Source organism: Sander lucioperca, chromosome 3 (genome assembly GCF_008315115.2).
Source record: "Sander lucioperca isolate FBNREF2018 chromosome 3, SLUC_FBN_1.2, whole genome shotgun sequence".
NCBI lineage: Eukaryota > Metazoa > Chordata > Actinopteri > Perciformes > Percidae > Sander > Sander lucioperca.
In genome coordinates this window covers 43,730,094-43,750,219 of record NC_050175.1, presented here as the reverse complement: position 1 = coordinate 43,750,219, position 20,126 = coordinate 43,730,094, and the positions used below count along the sequence as shown (strand labels likewise).

General features: G+C 42.1%; 1 long non-coding RNA gene across 2 annotated transcripts; it reads left to right on the top strand.

Annotated features, from left to right (window-relative positions):
- Window positions 1-1,343: 1,343 nt before the first annotated feature.
- LOC116043780 lies at window positions 1,344-19,324 on the top strand. 2 transcript variants are annotated; one of them, XR_004103548.1, is made up of 3 exons: window positions 1,344-1,457; window positions 4,015-4,140; window positions 18,853-19,324. It is a non-coding gene; the product is annotated as an uncharacterized LOC116043780 (long non-coding RNA). The 2 variants fall into 2 exon arrangements; XR_004896986.1 differs by lacking the exon at window positions 1,344-1,457 and adding an exon at window positions 2,420-2,452.
- The last annotated feature ends 802 nt before the right edge of the window (window positions 19,325-20,126 follow it).

Here is a 20,126-nt window from a genome sequence, read left to right as displayed (position 1 = left end):
AATTAACACACACGTCCAGACCACGTCTGGCACAAATTGATTACAACATCAGAGCCCGTGTGTGTGCGTGTGTGTGTGTGTGTGTGTGTGTGTGTGTGTGTGTGTCTGGCCTCTGCAGGAACAAAAGACGATTGGCCCTCAGTGGGGCCTGCAGGCCTCTAATGGCTGCAAAAACATATTACATATGCCACACAATGTATAGCATACTACCTTCTGTGTGTGTGTGTGTGTGTGTGTGTGTGTGTGTGTGTGTGTTAAGTAAGAGTTAATGTATTTCATGCACATGCTAATGAGAGAAGGGAGGTACCACATAGCTTTAACAAAGGGATAGTGGTAATCAAGAGATATCAGATGCAAACACAAGAAGACAAGATGTGTGTGGGAGGCACAAACACACACACATACACACACTTCAACCTGAGGACATGAATTTTGTCATTACGACAGAGCAGGATGGGTAATTTCAGGCTTGCCCTCAATCACCAGTGTTAAGCATAATTTCAGTCCTGAAGGGGTTAATTAGGGGCTGTAAGGAGAGGCCTGAATTAATTGGCTTGTGCCTGAAAAGACAGAGAAAATAATAGAGGGGGAGAGAGAATGGCTGTGACGTTTTCGTACATCAGAATCGGTTGACAGAGTTGACTTGCCATGGCTATGACTATGCGTATAGTAATTATCATAAGTGTTTGATGGAAACTAAATGACTTACAGATGTTAAAGGATGAGCCGGGCAATATTTTATATTATTTCTGATTGTCAACAAATCCCACGATAAGACCAAAACCAACATTTAATTGATTCTATGAACAGGTATTGTTTGTCGTGTCTCTTAAGCCTGATATCTAGTATTCCTCTGTGCCATATAAGCTCTATTGTTGTTCAAATAAACATCAATGAGCACCACTGTTGCACTGGGTGACATGTTCCGTCATTACCATGAACACACACACGGAAATTTATATACTCAATCGCACATACAAAGTATGTAGCCTCATTCAAGAGGTATGAGACACTGCATAACGCAGAACTCTAAAAATCATTTTTCGAAATTGCTGTGTTATTATCACTGACTGCTGTTCCCATGGTTGGAGAACCAAACGTGCCAATCAAAGGTTTGTACGTGGAAAGCATCCTGGGCACACTCAGTCTCAAAACTGTGCACCGTTTAGCTACGGTGTCTGGGTTGAACGACATGTTTCCTGTGCAACGTTGTGCAACAGGCTTTGAGGTTTGTTTTCTCTCTTTTGGTGGGTGTGTCAGATGTTATCCAAGAGGTAGGGGCGTGTATGTAAACTCGTGGTAAAAAAAGGGAGCGCGCTTGTGCACACAGCAGGGTGTTCAACGCACCCCTGTTTCAGTTTAAATAATCGTTTATTTGTTTGTTACGTTTTTTTGGAGCTGAACGTAGCCCATCTTTGTGTTGAAAGGAGTGCAATTATACACATGTAGGTGCAAAGGTATGGAAGGCAACATAGGTGAAAAGAGTAACGTACACTTTTGACGAAGTGGGTGAGATTCCCTGCACTCGCCACTTTGTGCTTGCCTACATAAATTGTCCACATTTATTTTACACAATGCTCTAACTATTTTCATGTTGTATTCATTTTCAGTTTGCTATGATTTTTGCTTTTGTGTAACATCTTAGCACTTACTACTATTGTGTTAAAATTGTTACATTTTCACATCGAGTACCGGTTTAATTTAAAGCAAACCCACAACCACAGTTCTTCTTGTACTTCTTCTGGCTTTCCTGCACATTGCTGCCTCTCACAGGTCAGTCTCTGCATCATTTCAAGGTATCGCCATTCTCAGAGGGTTAATCCTGTTGCAGATATCCACTATCTCTGATTGGTTCTTAGGGGGATTTACTAGGTCTCTCAATGTCACGTTCTGTATTCCAATGCATGATAACGCAGTGTTTAGCTGTTCTCTTTGCTCTTATATTGGTGACATTCCATAAGTACAAGTGCAACAGTAATACACCGGTTTAGTTTCAGTTAGATTTTTTTAAGATGCAGGTTTGAATAGTTAAATGTTTGTTTCTCCACACTCACCTTTTCTTTGTTCCTTGGTCTAGTCCACCGTTCAGGAACGTTTTGGGGAGGAGCCGTCGAGCATTTCCTGTGTATTAATGCTGTTGTCATCACTGACGTCATTGGACTAAATCAACTGATGGGGGTTTCTTGTGTGTAGAGATGTTTCATGCGTTCGTTTGTTTGTTTGTCTGAGCGGTAATCGGGAGAGTTACTTACCTCGTAAATAGTTCTTTTATTGTGTAGAGGAGCATAAAGTGAGTATAGCTGTGTGGAGTTTTTTGTAATGTGAGAAATGTTTTGTAGGCCCACCTCTGGGAGATAGTGGTGCAGTCAGGTAAATTGAGAGCTCTATAAAGACAGTGGCATTTTGCTGCTCAGGGGGTAAAGAAGTGGTGCTGCCACAAACACGTTCTTTGGTATAGTTAAGTATATTGCTTTCTTTTTTTAAAGTTGTCTTTTGATAGTTTCAAGTTTTATTTTTATTTATTTATTTAAAACGTTGTCTGTATGTATGTATTGGATCACACTGTTGGAATTCAAGAAGTCTTTGGCTACTTCACTGGCTAGTTCACTGGCCATTTGATTGGTCAATGTTTCACCAGTCAACTGACCAGTGAACTACTTGTCTTTTTCCATTAGGTGCTGCTTTAGTCCTACACCTTGTACCCCTTGGAAACACTTCAACGTCATCTTCTTATGACAGCCTGAAAAAATGGCGACAATGGAAGCGATCACATCTGTACAGGTTGTTGTAAGTCGACTACAGAAACAACTACTCAGATCAAAATTCAAAATATAAACTTTTACTGCCTTTAGCAGCTGTTACCGCAACTTCCGTATCAACTACTAACATTCCCCGTTAGGCAATGCTGATACTGCTGAGTATCCATTGTTGTGTCTCAAATCGGGTACTTTAGTACTTCACATTGACAAGTATGGCAAATGCACTATGAGTACCAGGATGCTGCACTCATAATGGTCAACAAGATGAGTGCGGAAGGCTGGACACTCTCACCCTCAATGGTCACTATCTTGGTAGTCTATATCGACGACGATTCATTTAGGGGATTGCTTCGTGCTGCTGGAAGATCTGCCGAATGTCCCTCACCTTCCACTTTCTTTGTGTTGGCATTGTAAACTCTATGAGGACTATGGTTAACTGCTCCTCAGATCTCTGCAGGGTAAATCCAGACAGCTAGCTAGACTATCTGTCCAATCTGAGTTTTCTGTTGCACGACTGAAACAACTTTTGAACGTACACATGTTCCACCAAAACAAGTTCCTTCCCGAGGCTATTTTGCAGAGACACAGTTATTGCGTCCAACACAATTGTGATTGGTTTAAAGAAATGCCAATAAACCAGATCACGTTTTTCTCCCATCCAGGAATGCTGTGTGGACTAGCCAGACCCTCCTCCGCAGCGCTGTGGAAGTAGTGCCGGCAATGCAAGACTTGGCTACATAGTGGAAGGGGAGGGACACCCAATTTGTGAATATAGTAGCCTAGGAAGCTACAGCGGTTGCTCCGGAGGACACGTTGTCTTCACCTCATGCGAAACGGAGTACACACAAGCAAGAAAGTACGTTCATTTTTAATAAAAATGAAAGTGAAAAAACAAGCACTACACTAGTACATAGTGCACACAGTGTACTACATGTTACTGTACTAACAAAAGTTTTCAAATGATAAAACAATGCTTGGAGAATTTCCTTCCCTATAATCTCTTCTTTTATTTAAGTGGAGGTGCATTGATGTCCGCCACACCTGAGTGTCCATGTAACAAAGTTGGCAAAGAGCTGATGGAGGGGGGGGGGGGGTCCTCCATCCCCTCACTCTGTGTCTCAATCTCTCTCTCCCTTCCTTTCTGCAGTACTGAAAGGCTCATCAGGACTTGTCATCGCTCTAATGAATATCATTTAAATTGCTTTGTGTATGGGAGTGAGTTTGGATGTTGATTTAATTTGCGCATGTGTTTCAGCTCTTGTGCTCGGCGGGGCGGACGGACGGAGAGCGGCAGCCCTAATGAAATAGGCCTCGGTGACAGGCTGATGAGGCCCGACCCGATCAGACGGCTTTGAAAGGAAATTCTGACAGGGCGGTGGAGGTAGGGAACGCCACACACACACACACACACACACACACACACACACACACACACACACGCATGCATGCAGACAGAATGGAAGATACAAAGATGCAGAAATACATACACAAAGATTAGGACCGAAGATACACCCTTGTGCAGGAATATTAATGTTTACCTATTTGCATACAGTCAACTAAACACATGTAGGCTACAGAGACAAATATCAGCACACATCAAATCTGCATTTCAGGAAATAAACTGACGTCAAGCCACGTTTGTGTTATCACAGCATCCCAGTGTGTTGAGCTAGTTGAGCACCTGTCCTAATTTGCAGATGCTATCCCCTTTTAGCGTAGCCTTGCTAATGATGGCACCTCAGTGTCCCTGAGCAGGGGGAATATGTAAAATAACACCCCGCTTCACTCTGCTCAAGATGAGCCATACCAGGCTATAAGCATGGCCTTATCAAAATGAAATTACAATATATGCTGATACCGTATTCCAGCAGCCCTAACCCCCCACTCCAAATCCTCGCGTGTGCACTCCCACTGCCGCACACCCAGTGAAATATTACAACCTTTCCCAAAGCAAAAGATATAAATCCGCATTGAGGAATTGCAAAAACAGCACAAAGCATTCCCAGGCCAGCCTCTATCTAGTGAGGCGCTTATGATTTAGCATTGCAGGTGTATCAAGAGCTCACTACACCCCCCCGCCCCCTCTCTCTCTCTCTTTCTCTGCCTATGGAACACCGGCGTGCGTGGCCGTGCCGCCACCCGCTCAGCCGCAGCGCCCTGTTTCATTACTATCACCCAGAGGTTTTTTTAATTGAGTCAGATCCAATTATGAGCCAGCAATTAGCTATTAATGTAATCAATTACTCCTCCACGCTTGTCACATCCGAATATGATGCAGATGTGGAATGTGTGTACGTTGCATTCAGCGCATTACCAGGTTCATCACATGGTGGGGAAAAGGAAAAGCGCCCAGGTAAAAACAAAAAAGAACAGATATGAGACGTTATTAAAGGAAATGGGAAGAAAGCACTTGGCTGATGATGGGCGTGTGTCCTTTCTGAAGAAGAACCAACTCCTTCTTGTCTGTTCTTGCCTCCATCGGTAAAGAGACAAGTCAGGCTGCTTTTACTTTGGTACAAAATGTAGATCTTTCCTTTTTCATCACAGTGTTACTTTCCCTAACTCAATTCTTTGTCATTCACACGCATGCATGTGAAAAAATATATGCCCACCAGATCTTACAGTTTATGTTAACACCATCTGATACATTAATATTAGATTTTCTGGTGCCACTTTCTAATAAGGCACCCCTTTAAAAAATACTAAATGGCATTGCTAGTTGTTCGTAATACATTTACTAATCCTTTGTAAATCACTGATAAGCCATGATTAAGAACATTTTGGGAACAAACCAGGTTGTGAAAAAAACCTGCCTGACAGTTACAATGTATATGATATATGATATATGATATGATATTTCATTTACAGGTCATGCCACTAAGTCATAGCCTGGTCCTACCAGACTCTGGTACATTTCATTTGTACAGAGAGTCTCCATTGACAAGTGTTAATTTCCTTGAAGGCGGGTACTCTGTTGAGGTTTAAAACTATTAGATCTGCCCAGAGCCACTCTGGTAGCCTGGCTCCGCCCTCCTACGTACTCTCTGGTAGGACCAGGCTAACAGGAGGGGAGACAACAACTATCGGCTTAGCATTCCTGGTGTTAGCCGTAGCCAACTCCTTCACCACTAACGGAGCGAGCTGGAAAATCAAACTGTTCCCGAACCCCGTGGGGAGGAGGGCCACAACATCATGGCCACCAACCAAACTCAGCAAAGATTGTTCTTGCTCGGGCTTTAACTTCTGGATATTTGGCAGCGTTGCCACAACAGACCGCATCTTTCTCCGCTGCCATTACAGAACTATAACTCAAACTAGCGCACGTCACAACCTCAATGTCATCGTTCGCAGGCACTCCCTCTGTTCGCTGATTGGACCGCCAAATATTTGGCCGGAGAAAACCCAAGAATATACCGCAAACCCAGACATAGTACTGAAGGAAAATGAAAATTGAGCAGAAGTACGTGGGAGGGCGGAGCCAGGCTAACTAAGTGGTCTATCCCACACGGAATTACATGACACCAATACAAAAGTAATTTCATCAACAGCTTCCGGTCCAATGTCCATACACAACATACTCTACTGTGCACAAAATAAAGAACAAAGAAAACATATTACAGCAGCCACAACACAATAGTGTACCCCATAAATTGTCCAACTACAACTAAACATTTCATACATAAAACAAAACTTCAGATACAAAAAATCAATAAATGAATAACAGGGAATGTCACTTCCAGACAGAGAATCATCGATACAAAGCAGTCTTCCTTTTAGCCCGTGCTTGTTTTACGTTACGTAACTCCTTCATAAAGAGTGTCATAAACTTATGTAGGGTTAGGGTTCTCAGATCTTGATATTAGTATTGGCTATAATAATCCAGTATCAGTAGGGTTTTATAAGAACTAGAAATTTGTTAAGTGCAGCTACTGCAGCAACTACTAATGTTACACTAAACCATTCAGAGTCAATCTAAACTTAAAGCTGCAGCCAGACTGTTCATTTACACACAATCAGGAGAGACTTTGTTACAGATATGCAAATATTTATTGTACATAAGCATAATATGAAATGTACAGAGTCTTTGAGGATTAGACTCCATTGTTAAAAATATTTTAAAGGGGTAGAGAAGCCAGACATATTCCCCCCGATGGAGCCTAGACACTGGTGATGGCGGAGAAGGAACCCGGAGACCGAACAAAGGAGCTGTCTGCCGAAAAGGGACTCAGGTTGCCGTGGTTGATGATGACCAGAGGTGGAAGGGGAGGAGGAGGGTTGCACGTTTGCCTGAAAAGACAGCTGATAGCAAGGAGGTAAAGTACACAAATGCCTTTTTTCGCCTTTTTTTTCGGAGCGCTTCTCCGCGGTGATAAATTAGATTTTTATAAACTTTGGTGGTCTCCTAAAAAATTGCATTATGAGATTCCATTTCTGTGCTGGATTGCTCTTGTACTTTTTTTTAATTTTTTTTTACACATTTTAAACATTCGGTCAGTCATTGAATGATATTTTCCATTTGTCAAGTGAAATGGCTTGTCCGTAGCTGCACATTTTGAGCTGGTTTACACATCATGCGCTACAGACTCAACCTTCTTAAATTACACAAATCGTACTCAGGGGGCCCAACATGTCGAATGAAAAAAGCATATTTGGGCTCTTACAAACGTTCGTAAGCGCTGGAAAATATTGGAAAGTCCCAGCGAGCAAGAGACAAAGAAAGAAATGACAAGTCCAGGCAACCAGGCAAGTCAAACAGACACACATAATAGGATATTAAACTGTAACTACCCCATATTCATTCCAATCATCCAGGAGAGAAACGGCAAAAAACTTCAGGCTCCAAATTTCATTTGTGTCTCATTGGAAAGGTTGGATTTATGAGGGCCTTTTTGTTAACAGAGAGGTATGTGCCGGATTAAAAACTTCTCCAGGCCTTTCTGCTCCAGTCTCTCTCTCTCTCTTAGTGACATATGTCTTCATTTGGGAAGGCTCAGCTCATGCCAGGGTGGAACTTTCATTGGCAAGAGCCCGTTTCCCCCAGGAGAACTCTTAAACAGTGCACAGGAAATAAAAAGGAATGCCAAGTTACTTCCTAATGTCGTGAGTGATTTCATTACCTCAGACACTGGACTAATTTAGGGCAAGCGAAGGAATGGGATTTCAACATGCAAAGCAGCCGACACTTACCCACCAGCAAACCGCATTAACTCTGCATTCACACAAAACTGCATTCATAATTGAAAACAAATGTGTTGGGGCCTTAATCGTTTTCATTTGATGTACTGTATTTGTAACGTGAAACAATCCAAGGCAGTGGTGGAAGAAGTCTTCAGATCCTTTACTGAAGTAAAAGTACTAATACCACACTGTAAACATACTCTGTTACAAGTTAAAGTCCTGCATTGAAAATGTACTTAAAGCGTAACTCTCACCAAAATGCAACCTAGGGTCTTTTTGTGAATGTACCCGAGTCAAACTTTCGTTTAAAAGCATATTTAGGATGGAAACGCCACTTTTAAGATTTACCGTATCTTTGTTTTTCGGTCGAATGGCCTTTTGAATGGGAGTGCTAGGGGCACTACTATGATCGCATCAAAATCGCTATTTCTAAAACACTACAAACACTGAAAACACTGAAACTTTGCTCAAAGTATCACCAGGGGCTCTACACATGAACTCGAGCATTGAGAACATTGTTTGTGTACACAGAGTTTACTAAAAAGAACGACTCAATTTAGCAGTTGGTTTTTCCGGTCGCTGCCATCTCGCCAGTCAAAAAGAGTTTGTGTACACAAACAATGTTGTCAATGCTCGAGTTCATGTGTAGAGCCCCTGGTGATACTTCGAGCAAAGTTTCATGTTGTGTCGAGCCTTCTTTAGTGTGTTTTAAAAATAGTGATTTTGATGCAATCATAGTAGTGCCCCTAGCACTCCCATTCAAAAGGCCATTTGACTCAAAACGAAGATACGGTAAATCTTAAAAGTGGCACTTCCGTCCTAATTAAACGATTAATCCTAAACGAAAGTTTGACTCGGGTACAAAAATACCCTAGGTTGCATTTTGGCGAGAGTTAGGCTTTAAGTAAAAGAACGTAAGTGTTAACTGGAAAATGTACTTCAAGTATTAAAAATAAAAGTACTCAATGCAGAAAAATCCTCACATTTTAGAAAGTTGAAGGATCCACCACTGATCCCAGAGTTTCATATTTTGACTTTCTGTTTGTGAACTTAAAGCCCAAGTTTTTACTAAAATAGTGGAAATGAGAATAGTTGCTTTGGTGACGCCTCATGAGAGGTGCACTGAAAAAATACACTTAACTGCCTCACGTCCTGAAGGCAATTTCTCTTAGAGGTAAAGCCTGCTAAAAGGGTTACCAGTTAAAAAACCATGCAATTAAGAGGGACTATATAGCTATATAGACAAGGAAGAGGCGGAGAAATGAGATCTCAATGTGGGGCGGACGTGAGGCTGAGAAGATCCCGTGATGAACTGAACGCTTGTCAGGACGGTGAGGTCGTCCCCAGCCAAGATCTCTCTCCTCTTAACTAACCTGCATCTTGACAAGGCAATCAAGTCCTTCCCCAGCTGTAATTAAATGATAAGTTCATATTTGAGGGACAATTGTGAGGCGGCCGGTCGAGGAGAGCGCTGTCACGGCGAGCTGTTGGCGTGACGAATACCCTTATTAGCAGCAATGCTGCACCCTATCAAGGAGAGGGCTGACCGCAGCTGTGTGTGTGTGTGTGTGTGTGTGTGTGTGTGTGTGTGTGTGTGGTGGTGAAGGTCCAATGTTCATTCACACACACACACACACACACACACACACACACACACACACACACACACACCCACATTGTCCGTCACACAAGAGCACACAAACCCACATTGTTGCACAATGGCGTAACAGACATACACGTGCACAAACACACACTCTCGCCCCAGCCGCCCGGTAATCGTTTAAGATATGCCCACAAAGGGCAGATGGAGGTAAAGGGGACATGCACTCCGGCGTGTCAGCGCAACATGCATCTCCCTGTAAATCAATGAAAGATGATGTGAGCTCTGCATCCCAGCTGTTTGATATGCAAACGGCTTTTCTATGCAAATTTGTCCCGACAGCTTTAGAAACACAGAGCAGGAGTGTGGCTTCAAGGCCCAGGTGTAGTGAGGGAAGGGAGGATAACATAAAAAAAAAAAAAAAAAAATGACATAAAATCCCCATCAAATGACAAACAACAGATTTGGACAAGAGGTTTGTTTAAGCAGCTCTGCACCTATGTTGTTTACTCCCCCCCCCCACCCCCTCCCCCATTCCATTCACCCTAATGCTGGGATCATCTCTCAAAAACAGCAAAAAAGGTGCTCGGTAGACACAATGCACCTGCAGCTGTTATGAAAGGGTGAGCAAACATCACACAATTCAAAAAATGTTTTCATCAAAAGAAGCGCACCAGATAGCGTTTTGTGTTCTATTTTTCTCCGCCGGGTGTCTGTGTGTAAGATATATCCCCTCCCTTTCCTTTTCATGGGGTGGATCTTGAAGTGTGTGCTCGCTTAAATCCCGTGTGCGCGGCTTCGCTGTAGTGCAGGCCCGCTCTCGGCATGACTCCCATTGTGGCGTTCGCTCATTGTGTCTGTGGAATAAAGCTGCCTGTGTTGTCTAGCCAGCTTCCTGCTTCAAACACTGCACGGCTGCTCTGTGGAGATCTCCCTCCCTCTTATCCTCCCATCCTCCGTTTTTTCTCCGTCTTTCTCTCTCTCTCTCTCGCTCTCGTCATTCAACCTCTCGTCTCAATTGTTTACATCTGTCCTTTCTGCCTGTCTCGCTCCATCTTACTTGACTCTACAACTGCCCCTCCTTTCTCCCCGTCTTAAGAAAACAAACCTGCTCTTTTGAGCTGTAGCGTACAGTGAGGGGGAGGAGGGCGGAGGATGCGAGGGTTCTTTAACTACAGAGCAGTGAGGAGGTGAAGGGATAAAATGACATGAAAGTCAAAGCAAACCAAGGACCAAAGAAGGGGGAAATGAACTGACATATACGGCACACAAGCATGACTCACTTTTCATGATTGCTTTTCAATGCCCGAGTCTTTTTTGAGCTGCCACTTGAGCTAATATACAAGCCCTAATGTTCATCTGGGGAATAGCTGAGACAAAACAGAGAAAGAGAGCGGGTAACGCACACCGATACAAACTTGGAAAGAGTCGCAAAACTCTTGAAATTCTCCACAGGTGATTCTTTTCTCTCTGCCCCTGACTTCTTGCAGCAAACCAAGTGGCACATCGGTGAAGAAATAAGCTCCACTTCAGATTCCAGGTTAATAAATCATAGAGGAGAGGCTCGTTAAATTGAACTTTATATAACTTCTGTGTAAAGGTCAGCGCTCTCTTTTTCGGAGGTAATTTAAAGATCAGAGGAGTCAGTGTTTCCATCACACACACACACGCATTCAGGTGGGCACATATGCCTGCACACTTATGTATGAACACACACACACACACACACACACACACACACACACACGTGCCATTCACATAAAGCAGCAGGCCTTAGGTGATTAGGGGCCCGAGGTGAGACTTTTTAATAATTTCGTCACCCCTGCAAACCTATCTGGGCACCGTTTGCACATACCTGAGCAAAGTCTAATTCCCATAGCAGCTAATAATAGAATTTCCATTCTTTTCTTTGAATCGAGGCCTTGTTTGACAGATTCGAATTTCATTAAAAGCTACCCATGCTGAGCAACTCCAGATGTTGTCATTGATTGGTGTGAGGGCCTTCTGACAATTACAGTTGCTAGTAGTATCACTAGCTAACTTGATGAAAGCCTTGACTTGCTCAAAGGTACAACAGATTCTCGCTCCCATCCCGTAAAATACGGACGCTTGGTCAGGTGCCTTTGGCTAAAAGTCTCCTTTAGCGTGATATCTAAAGGCGTTTTATCTTAACGCGCTTGGTCTGGACTATTGGCATCACTATTGACGCAGTTAGGTTTAGGAAAAGATCGTGGGTGGGCTTACGTTTCCATGACACGCTTTTTGACATTTTTGTTGTTTTTTTCCCCCATGTTTTTGAATCTTTTTCTGACATTTTTGTCAACTTTCTTTTATTGTTTTTTTTTTTTTTTTTTTTTTTCAAATGCTATGAAATTGAATAAAAAACCCAAATTCAATGAAAGTAGGGAATTGATCATTTATTTTACTTGTGAACAGCGTTGTAGGGAACCATCCAAGTTATTTTTTTTGGACAATTTGGTTGAAAGAAAACCCACATTTCTGATATAGAAACTTTTTGAAAATGGGTCAAATTTGACCCGAGGACAACAGGAGGTTTAAGAGAGTTGAGTGAACTTTCAAAATTACTGATATTTGGGTATATTCTAATGAGCCTACATGAACAAGTTTCTCTTTACAAATACTGAATTTTAATTGATGACAAATTTACTTTTAAAAATCATATTGAAAATGTTAGTAGGAAACTGAAAGTTCAGCTAGGTTTTTTGTGCAGAAACAGTTTTCCATTTTCTTTTGTAGGAAACGGATAGTGGAAGCAACCATTCTTTCTGTCTTGGATTATGGAGATACATATGTATAGGCATGCCCCCATCTCTAACCTAAAATTTTGAGATTCTGGTTACCATTCTGCTCTTAGGTTTATAACTGGGGACCCATATGGCACTCATCATTGTGCTCTACAGTATATCAGAAGGTAGGATGGCCCTCCCTCTCTGTCAGATGAGATCAGCACTTTCACCTTTTCATCTCTAAGGGATTGCTACAAAAATTGCCCCCCTACCTGTCTTCACTCCTGAGCCAAAGAGACCATACTCAAAACACTGGCTTACACTTGTCCCTCAAGTTAACAGTAATCTTAGTAAGACAGCCTTTAGATATTTTGCCCCATTTCTCTGGAATAATTTACAGAGCAATCTCAAATTGGATGCAGTAATACCAATGGGTTGATTCATGTGTTTTTAATTTTATTAACTTATTTGTATGAAATAATTTTATACATTTTTTTTTCCAATTACGCCTGCATACTGCTGTCTTGATATTTAAATTTAAATTTCTTATTTACATTTGATTGTATTTTTTGTTTGAATTTTCATTTTGTACTCAGGTCTGACTTGTAAATGTAAATTTCCTGATTAAATAAAGTGTATATATATGTGACACAAAGGGGAGCCAAATCTGAATGGCATGTTGAATCCCATGTTTTCTGATCCAGGCTGCCCACAAAAAAATGACCGGGGTCGTCTTATTTCACAGTTTGTGGGTTGGTAGGCACTCCAGATACCCAAATGTATGTATTGACAAAGTTAGCGTTTCACGGTATGTCCTCTTGAAGTATTTCCTCTATATTGAGAGTAGCTCTAGTTTTCTGTCCTGTGAGCTAGAGGAGTGCATTATTATTGCATACCAGGTGTGAATGACTCCCTGATGGCTGGATGGCTTTGAGATGACTAGAGAGCAAGCCAGCAAGTAGAGAAAGAGACAAAGAGTTTGAGCTCAGATGTCAATCAGAGTAATAGTTTAAAAAAGCACCTCCCTCCTCCTCTCCCCCTCTCTCCTCTTCCTCCTCTCAGAGAGGCCTGTCACATGCACTTTGCACTGATGGCTGACGGATCGGGCCAAGACACTCGTCTCAGGGCACTCCTCTATATATCGTTAATTTAATGCATGATGACGTGGCCAATTACAGCGGGCCTGCACGCTCAAATAGCATGTCAAAACCTGTGTATCAATCTATTAGATCCCGTCTCCTTGCACATTACAAGGCACCTTAAAGCTCATCCCTGGCGCTGGGGGAAAGTGCTGACCTCATGGGAAACAGGCCTCTGATCCGCTCTCAGGCCTTTTAGGGTCTATAAAAAAACATAACACGACTTAAACTGGCATGAAAGTGAGATCAGGGGTAGGAGTAAGAAATATATGGCTGTATATGTGCATGAATATGTATGCATATATTCAAAGAGAAGTGTTGCTGTCACGCAAGAGGCTTTTTACCTCTTAGGGTTTGAAGACCACTAAGTTGACATGGTCGATGGTAATGGGAAGCGGTTGGTTGGTGCACTGCAATGATGGGCTGAGCTGTGTTGCCTCCCTCAAAACTTCTCCTTTGTCTCTATTTCTCTCCTTCATTCTCTCTGTTTTTCCTTCCTTCCCTCCCTCCCTTCCTCCCTCGTCGTGGGATTTTCTGGCCAACGGGAGGGGCTGTGAAGTTTGACTGGCTCAGCTCAGGCTTTGATGCTGTCACTTCCCATCCACTCAGAGTTCAAGGCCATCAAGCTCTTGCAAATGAGAAGACACTGGCACAAGGAGATGTACTGAGTGGATAGGCCAGGGCATCTTGTCGGTCCCCGTGCCCAGCGTTACACTTTCACACATACAGGGTGATGTGCCTTCTACGAAGTATGACTGAAAATGAAATAAAAGTATGCTGAAAAGAAGCATCCTCATTTCCTGCTCAACAACAAAACCAGACGACATGTCAAAGAGATTCCAGTAGCCATTTGACCAATGTTAATTTTCCAGGTGTATAGTCTATATCGATGACGTTTCATTTCCAGGATTGTTCAGGTGCCACCCCAACTGCTCCTCAGGTCTCTGCAGGGTAAATTGAGACAGCTAGCTAGACTATCTGTCCAATCTGAGTTTTCTGTTGCAAGTCTAAAACAACTTTTGAACGTACACACGTTCCACCAAAACAAGTTCCTTCCCGAGGCTATTTTGCAGAGGCACCGTTGCTCCGTCCAGCACCTTAGCGCTGCCCAAGATGATGATTTAAAGAAATGCCAATAAACCAGAGCAACTTTTCTCCCATCCCGTAATGCTGTGTGGACTAGCCAGACCCTTCTCCGCAGCACTGTGGAGGAAGGTCTGTCAATGCGAGAGTACCCAAGTGTATAATAACAAAGTTGTACCACTGAATTGGTACCAGTGATGGAGTGCTCGAGTCTTGGACTCGGACTTGAGTTCAACTCGAGACGCTATTTTCTGGGCTTGTGACTCGAATTGGACTCGCACTCATCACTTGGACTTGAGGATTTATGAAATCGGACTCGGAAGTTAGATGAAGTTTCTGACTACTTTTATGTGTAATATGTCATAACAGTGTGATAGGATATTGATATATATTTAGTCTGTAACTATTTCATTGAAGGGCAGGGCGTGTGTCCTCCACCTGCGACTGTAGTTCATGATACATGTTCACATTAGAACGACGCAGAGGGATGGGCCCTGGATCGTGAGGTCTTGGAATTCAACTCAGACTCAACCTTGATGCCCTGAACTCGGGACTCAGACTTGGACTCAAACGCTGGCAATGGTGACTCGACTTGGACTCGGACTCTTCTTTATTGACTCGGACTTGGACTCGGACTCAAACACTGGGGACTCGAGACTTGACTACAACGATGGTTGGTGGAGTTGCTGTTTGTGGTGAATAAACAGCAAAATGACAATCTGAACTGAAATTTTAAACATTTCAGGAGTTAATTGTGGGTTAAATGCAGTCCTGTCGCCAAACAAGCACTTTGATATTGAACGCATTTCTTTTTTCTTTTTTTTTTAATGTCCAATGCCAACATTTTCAAAATGATCCTCCTGTGCATGGCAATGGTATGGTTAAGGCTATAGAAAGATTGTGATCATAGTAAACAAATGAGAAAGACTTGAAGTTAGGGCTTCAAATCATCAGCTGAGAAGCCCCTGAATCCTCGCATTTTGTCAGTTGGATCACTGCACTTGTCTTTAGCTGCATCATAGTACACAGTAGCACAAGATAACTGAGGTTGTAAACTTTTACAAACCGACGCTTGTCTTAAAATTACCTAACTACAAAAACTAACTGTGATGGAAACAGAGGGCAGCGCAATGGAGGGCAGTGTGACGCAGAACAGCGTGACTGTTTGCTGCTCCGATGGTCTCTGGTCCAGTGCTTAATGTTTCTTCTGTTCAGTTTGATTGGCTCTTCAGCTGACAGCGCTGTCAGCAGCCAGGCAGGATAGACTCTCCATGGTGCACTTGGATTTTATAATTGAACTATGACCAGAACAAACACTTTGTGTCAGTGCTCGAATTATCTTTTTGTCTTTAAGGGGGTCTCTCTATCTCATAAAAAAAAGTTGGCACACCCTGCACATAGCCAAACAAGGCTATACAATTAAATAGCCTAGGCGCGAGTGGTGGTAGGCCTAGGCTATAACTTGACACACGCACACAACAGACAGAGATTTTTTTTTTTTTTTTTTTTTACAGAAATGGAGTCCTTTTAATTAATTTCAAAATATCATTGATTGTAATAGTCCATATTTCATTTCAATTTTGCAATACAAAGAAATAGACTTAATGATTTAGTCTGAGTGTCATTCTCAATTTCAAAATGAAATAAAAAGTAACTCATTTGAACCAGACCACCGTCTCAGATCTCCTCAGTGTCAAACACAATAATGCATCTAGTCTTTAACTTCTACACAAGGAAAATGCACTAACTGGCAGAAATGAATAAAGCCATTGCACAGCCAAACTATGTTCTATTCTTATAATGTACATGTAGTGATAACAACACCTGGGTGTTCAGTCATCTCGTGTGTTGAACCGTGGAAATAAATAGACGAACAATTTTGGAATTTGCACTGCGATATTGTCGGGAAGCCTATTCACTGAATATTCCGCCATCAGAGATTGCATTGTATTGCATTGTAGGTGTTTTCAAAATATCTTGGAACTTTTCCGGAGCTCTGAATGGCAGAGGTTAGCTACAGATTTATTTATTTAAGATATATTGGTGGTATTTACCTCAAAAGCACATTAAGCTAAAAGCAAGGTGACTTCTTCGGACTTGCGAGTGCTGTCAAATGGATCGTATGCGGTTTGCTCACATAGCCTAGTGGTGTGGTGGTGAAGTGCAGTCATGCTGCGTTCATGAGTGTAGGGTAGGCTCAGGTCTACGTCCCGTAGTAGCCTATATTTCATATTTTAATTTAACGTCTTTAATGGTAAGAGACCGCACAGGGATGGATAATGAGCGTTGTTTAAGATTAAATTACAATGCCACATATGGCAGACACCTTCAGATGTGAGAGACCCCCTCAGATTTTTGACTTTGTTGCTTTCATGGGAGCCAGTCCTCACTCTATGGGAGCTCGGCTCCCTCTGGCTCTCACGTAATTCGAGCACTGCTTTGTGTTTCTCTGGCTGTGGAAATCTGATGTGTTCACAGATGATGAACAAAGACATAATTCTGAGTCGTAAAACATGACAGATGACATGTAGGCTGTTAACGACAATGTCATGCTAAATAAAAGGTACATATACTGTACTTGGCTTCAATGTAAACTTGATCTCGACAAAGAATACCTTGCTGACTTTGTTCTTGGTCACATAACTTAAATTTGTAGCTGTACTTTCTAATGCTTTGGTTATAAAAGACAGGAGGCAAGCTTGTAAACTAGGCGTGCACTAATTTGATGGGAAGGCGTGTTTTTGGAGGAAAGTTGAAGGAGATCAAATCTACAGAATCCCTGTGGGATGCAGAAACTGGAAGATTACTTTTCCGGGTAGCATGTCTTTGGAAAACTTCCACATCATTATCCGCTTTGATAACCAAGACACCAGACCAGCTTGGCGACAGAGAAAAGCTAGCTTCAATAAGGTCAGTGTGGGACAAGTGGATGGATCGCCTTTCCCTGTTTTACAACTCTGGACTTAAGTCACTGTGATGAGCTTATGCCGTTCAGGGGTTGCTGCCACTTCAGGCAGTACATACCATCCAAAGATCAGGGCTGCCTATGATGCTTCTTCATCATATGCTAAGAGACCTTGCAAGAATGAACATTGGAAGCCAGAAGAAGTAGCCCAAGAAAGAAGGGAGTCCCTATAGACCAAAGTCTACTGTAACGGTGTCTTTACAGGTCTCCCTAAAAATATCAGACAGCTGCAGCTGATTCAGAACGCTGCTGCTCGAGTCCTCACTAAGACCAAGAAAGTGGATCACATCACACCAGTTCTGAAGTCTTTGCACTGGATTCCTGTCCCTCAAATAATTGATTTTAAAATAGTTTTTGCTGGTTTATAAATCACTAAACAGTTTAGAGCCAAAATACATTTCTGATCTGCTGCTACACTATGAACCACCCAGACCTCTCAGCAGAGATGGGAAGTAACAAAGTACAAATACTTTGTTACTGTACTCAAGTAGATTTTTCAGATATTTTTACTTTACTATTTATTTTTGTGCGACTTTTTATTTTTACTCCTTACATTTTTAACACGAATATCGGTACTTTCTACTCCTTACATTTTACAACTTTAGTTACTTAGTTACTAAGTTACCACTTAATTTCAGTGGAGTTACCATTAGTATTTGTCGCGTCATCAATACCAAATTCAATCTAATTGGATGGGAATATACGTTGCACTTGACGCACCACTACAAGACGACTCGACAGATTCGGCGGCATTCATTCGCGGCAAATCATTGCGGCTTGATGGTGGTAACGTTAGCACATAGTAGTATGGACGGTGACATGATTGAAAATGAAGAAAACGGAGATCCCAGAGATTGGTTGTCATTGGAATTGGTTAAACCTTGAAAGGTCAGCAGCATCAAGGTCAAATGTGAAATAATTTGAACTTTGAGCGCAGTGCTCAGCGGCAATTCCGAGCAGTGCGCGGCGATCCGCCTAGTTGGGCGGCACTACTCTCCCGATAGGAAAACAATGGAATGGCCAGCGCAGAGCGGTTTTACCGCAGATCATGTGTAGGTAGCTTTAGCCTTGGGCCAAGTGCAGTGTGAAAAGCCATAGGGCTTGGGTGTGCCATGCTCTAGGGCAGGGTTGGCCTCAAGTATGCAGGGTTATACCCTGAAAATCAACCTAACCCTGGGTTAAAGTTGCCAATGTGAGCCACGGCCAAGTAAACAATGGAATTCTAGATGTTGTGCTCAGGGTAAACAATGTTTTTTGTTCACAGCCGACACATCCAAAGTGTTCTACATGTCAAATCAAGACACAAATGTGATAGTGTGTGTATGGCTATGTATATGCTTGTGAGTTACTTACATTTCTGAACTTGTTTTCTTCATTCCAGGTTGCAGCCAGTAGCAACAAGAAGAAGAGATGAGCTGTCTGTGGACCCAAGAAGGCAAGGAAGACACAGTACAGATGCATCATGTTCAGTGAAGACATCTGCAGCACACACTCAGTCATGTTCTGTTCCTCAAATTTGTGTTCAATGATTTCCTTGCAATACTGTATTTAAAAATGTGTCTTTCCAGTTTGCTCAGTTAGAAGCAAACACATTGTTATTGATGCAGACCTTGTTACATTTGTTTATTGAAGATAACCGTGGTTTATTCCACCACGCCTTTACTATTATGTATAAAGTCCTTATATATTATTATTATTATTACTATTATTATTGTTGTTGATAATTCTGATGTAGCAACTGTAAATGGAAAATATTAACTAATAAATGATGTCTATATTGCTTAATTGATATGAAGTAAAACATCTGTTAAGTATTTTGACTTACACTGGAATGGCGTTATTGTACAAAAATAAATAAAAGTGAATAACAAATATACGAACACCACACAAAACTCACTCAACTCCTCAACGGTTGAACACCTGATGTAAACAATTTTGGGTTGATATGTTTGGCCAAGTTTTATCTGAGGAGTGAGAGAGTGAACATCACTTTCCCAATCCGACCACTTTGCAAACAGCAACTACCATCAAAACGCCCTAAAGCAAAGCAGTGTTATGAGAATGCACTCTGAACACACCGGATGAAATAAAGCATTAAAATGTGTTTATGAGGACTCCTGCTATACACAAACTAAACTTAAATGATAAGCATTCCCTGAATATGTATGACAATGTCAGCAGAGCTACACTCTACTCACTCACTTACCAAGTATCATCTACATAGGCTACAGGAAAAGACAGTCCTGTGTGTGTGTGTGTGTGTGTGTGTGTGAGTGTCTGTTTGTTTCTGTGTGCCTGACTCTTCTGCAGTTTGCAGGGGTGTTATGTAAAAGATCCAGTAGGGTTTAGGAAACTGTGCTCTACCTTGTTGTCTGCAATACACAGCTGACAGATACAGAGATAAGAAGAGAAGGTGTGTGTCTGTGCAAGCGTGTGTAGAAGTATGGTTGTGTGAACTTTAAATTGTCATATTGTGTGACTTTACACACATATACACAAGAGCTAAAACCATCAGTGCGACTAATGACAATTGCATGTGTGCAACTGGATGTGTGTGTGTGTTGTGAGAAATCCAGAATGTTGTATTGTGTGTGTGTCCCTGTGTGTGTGAGCAACAGTGATGGGCACTGATCTCTGGAGTGACAGGGCTAATCT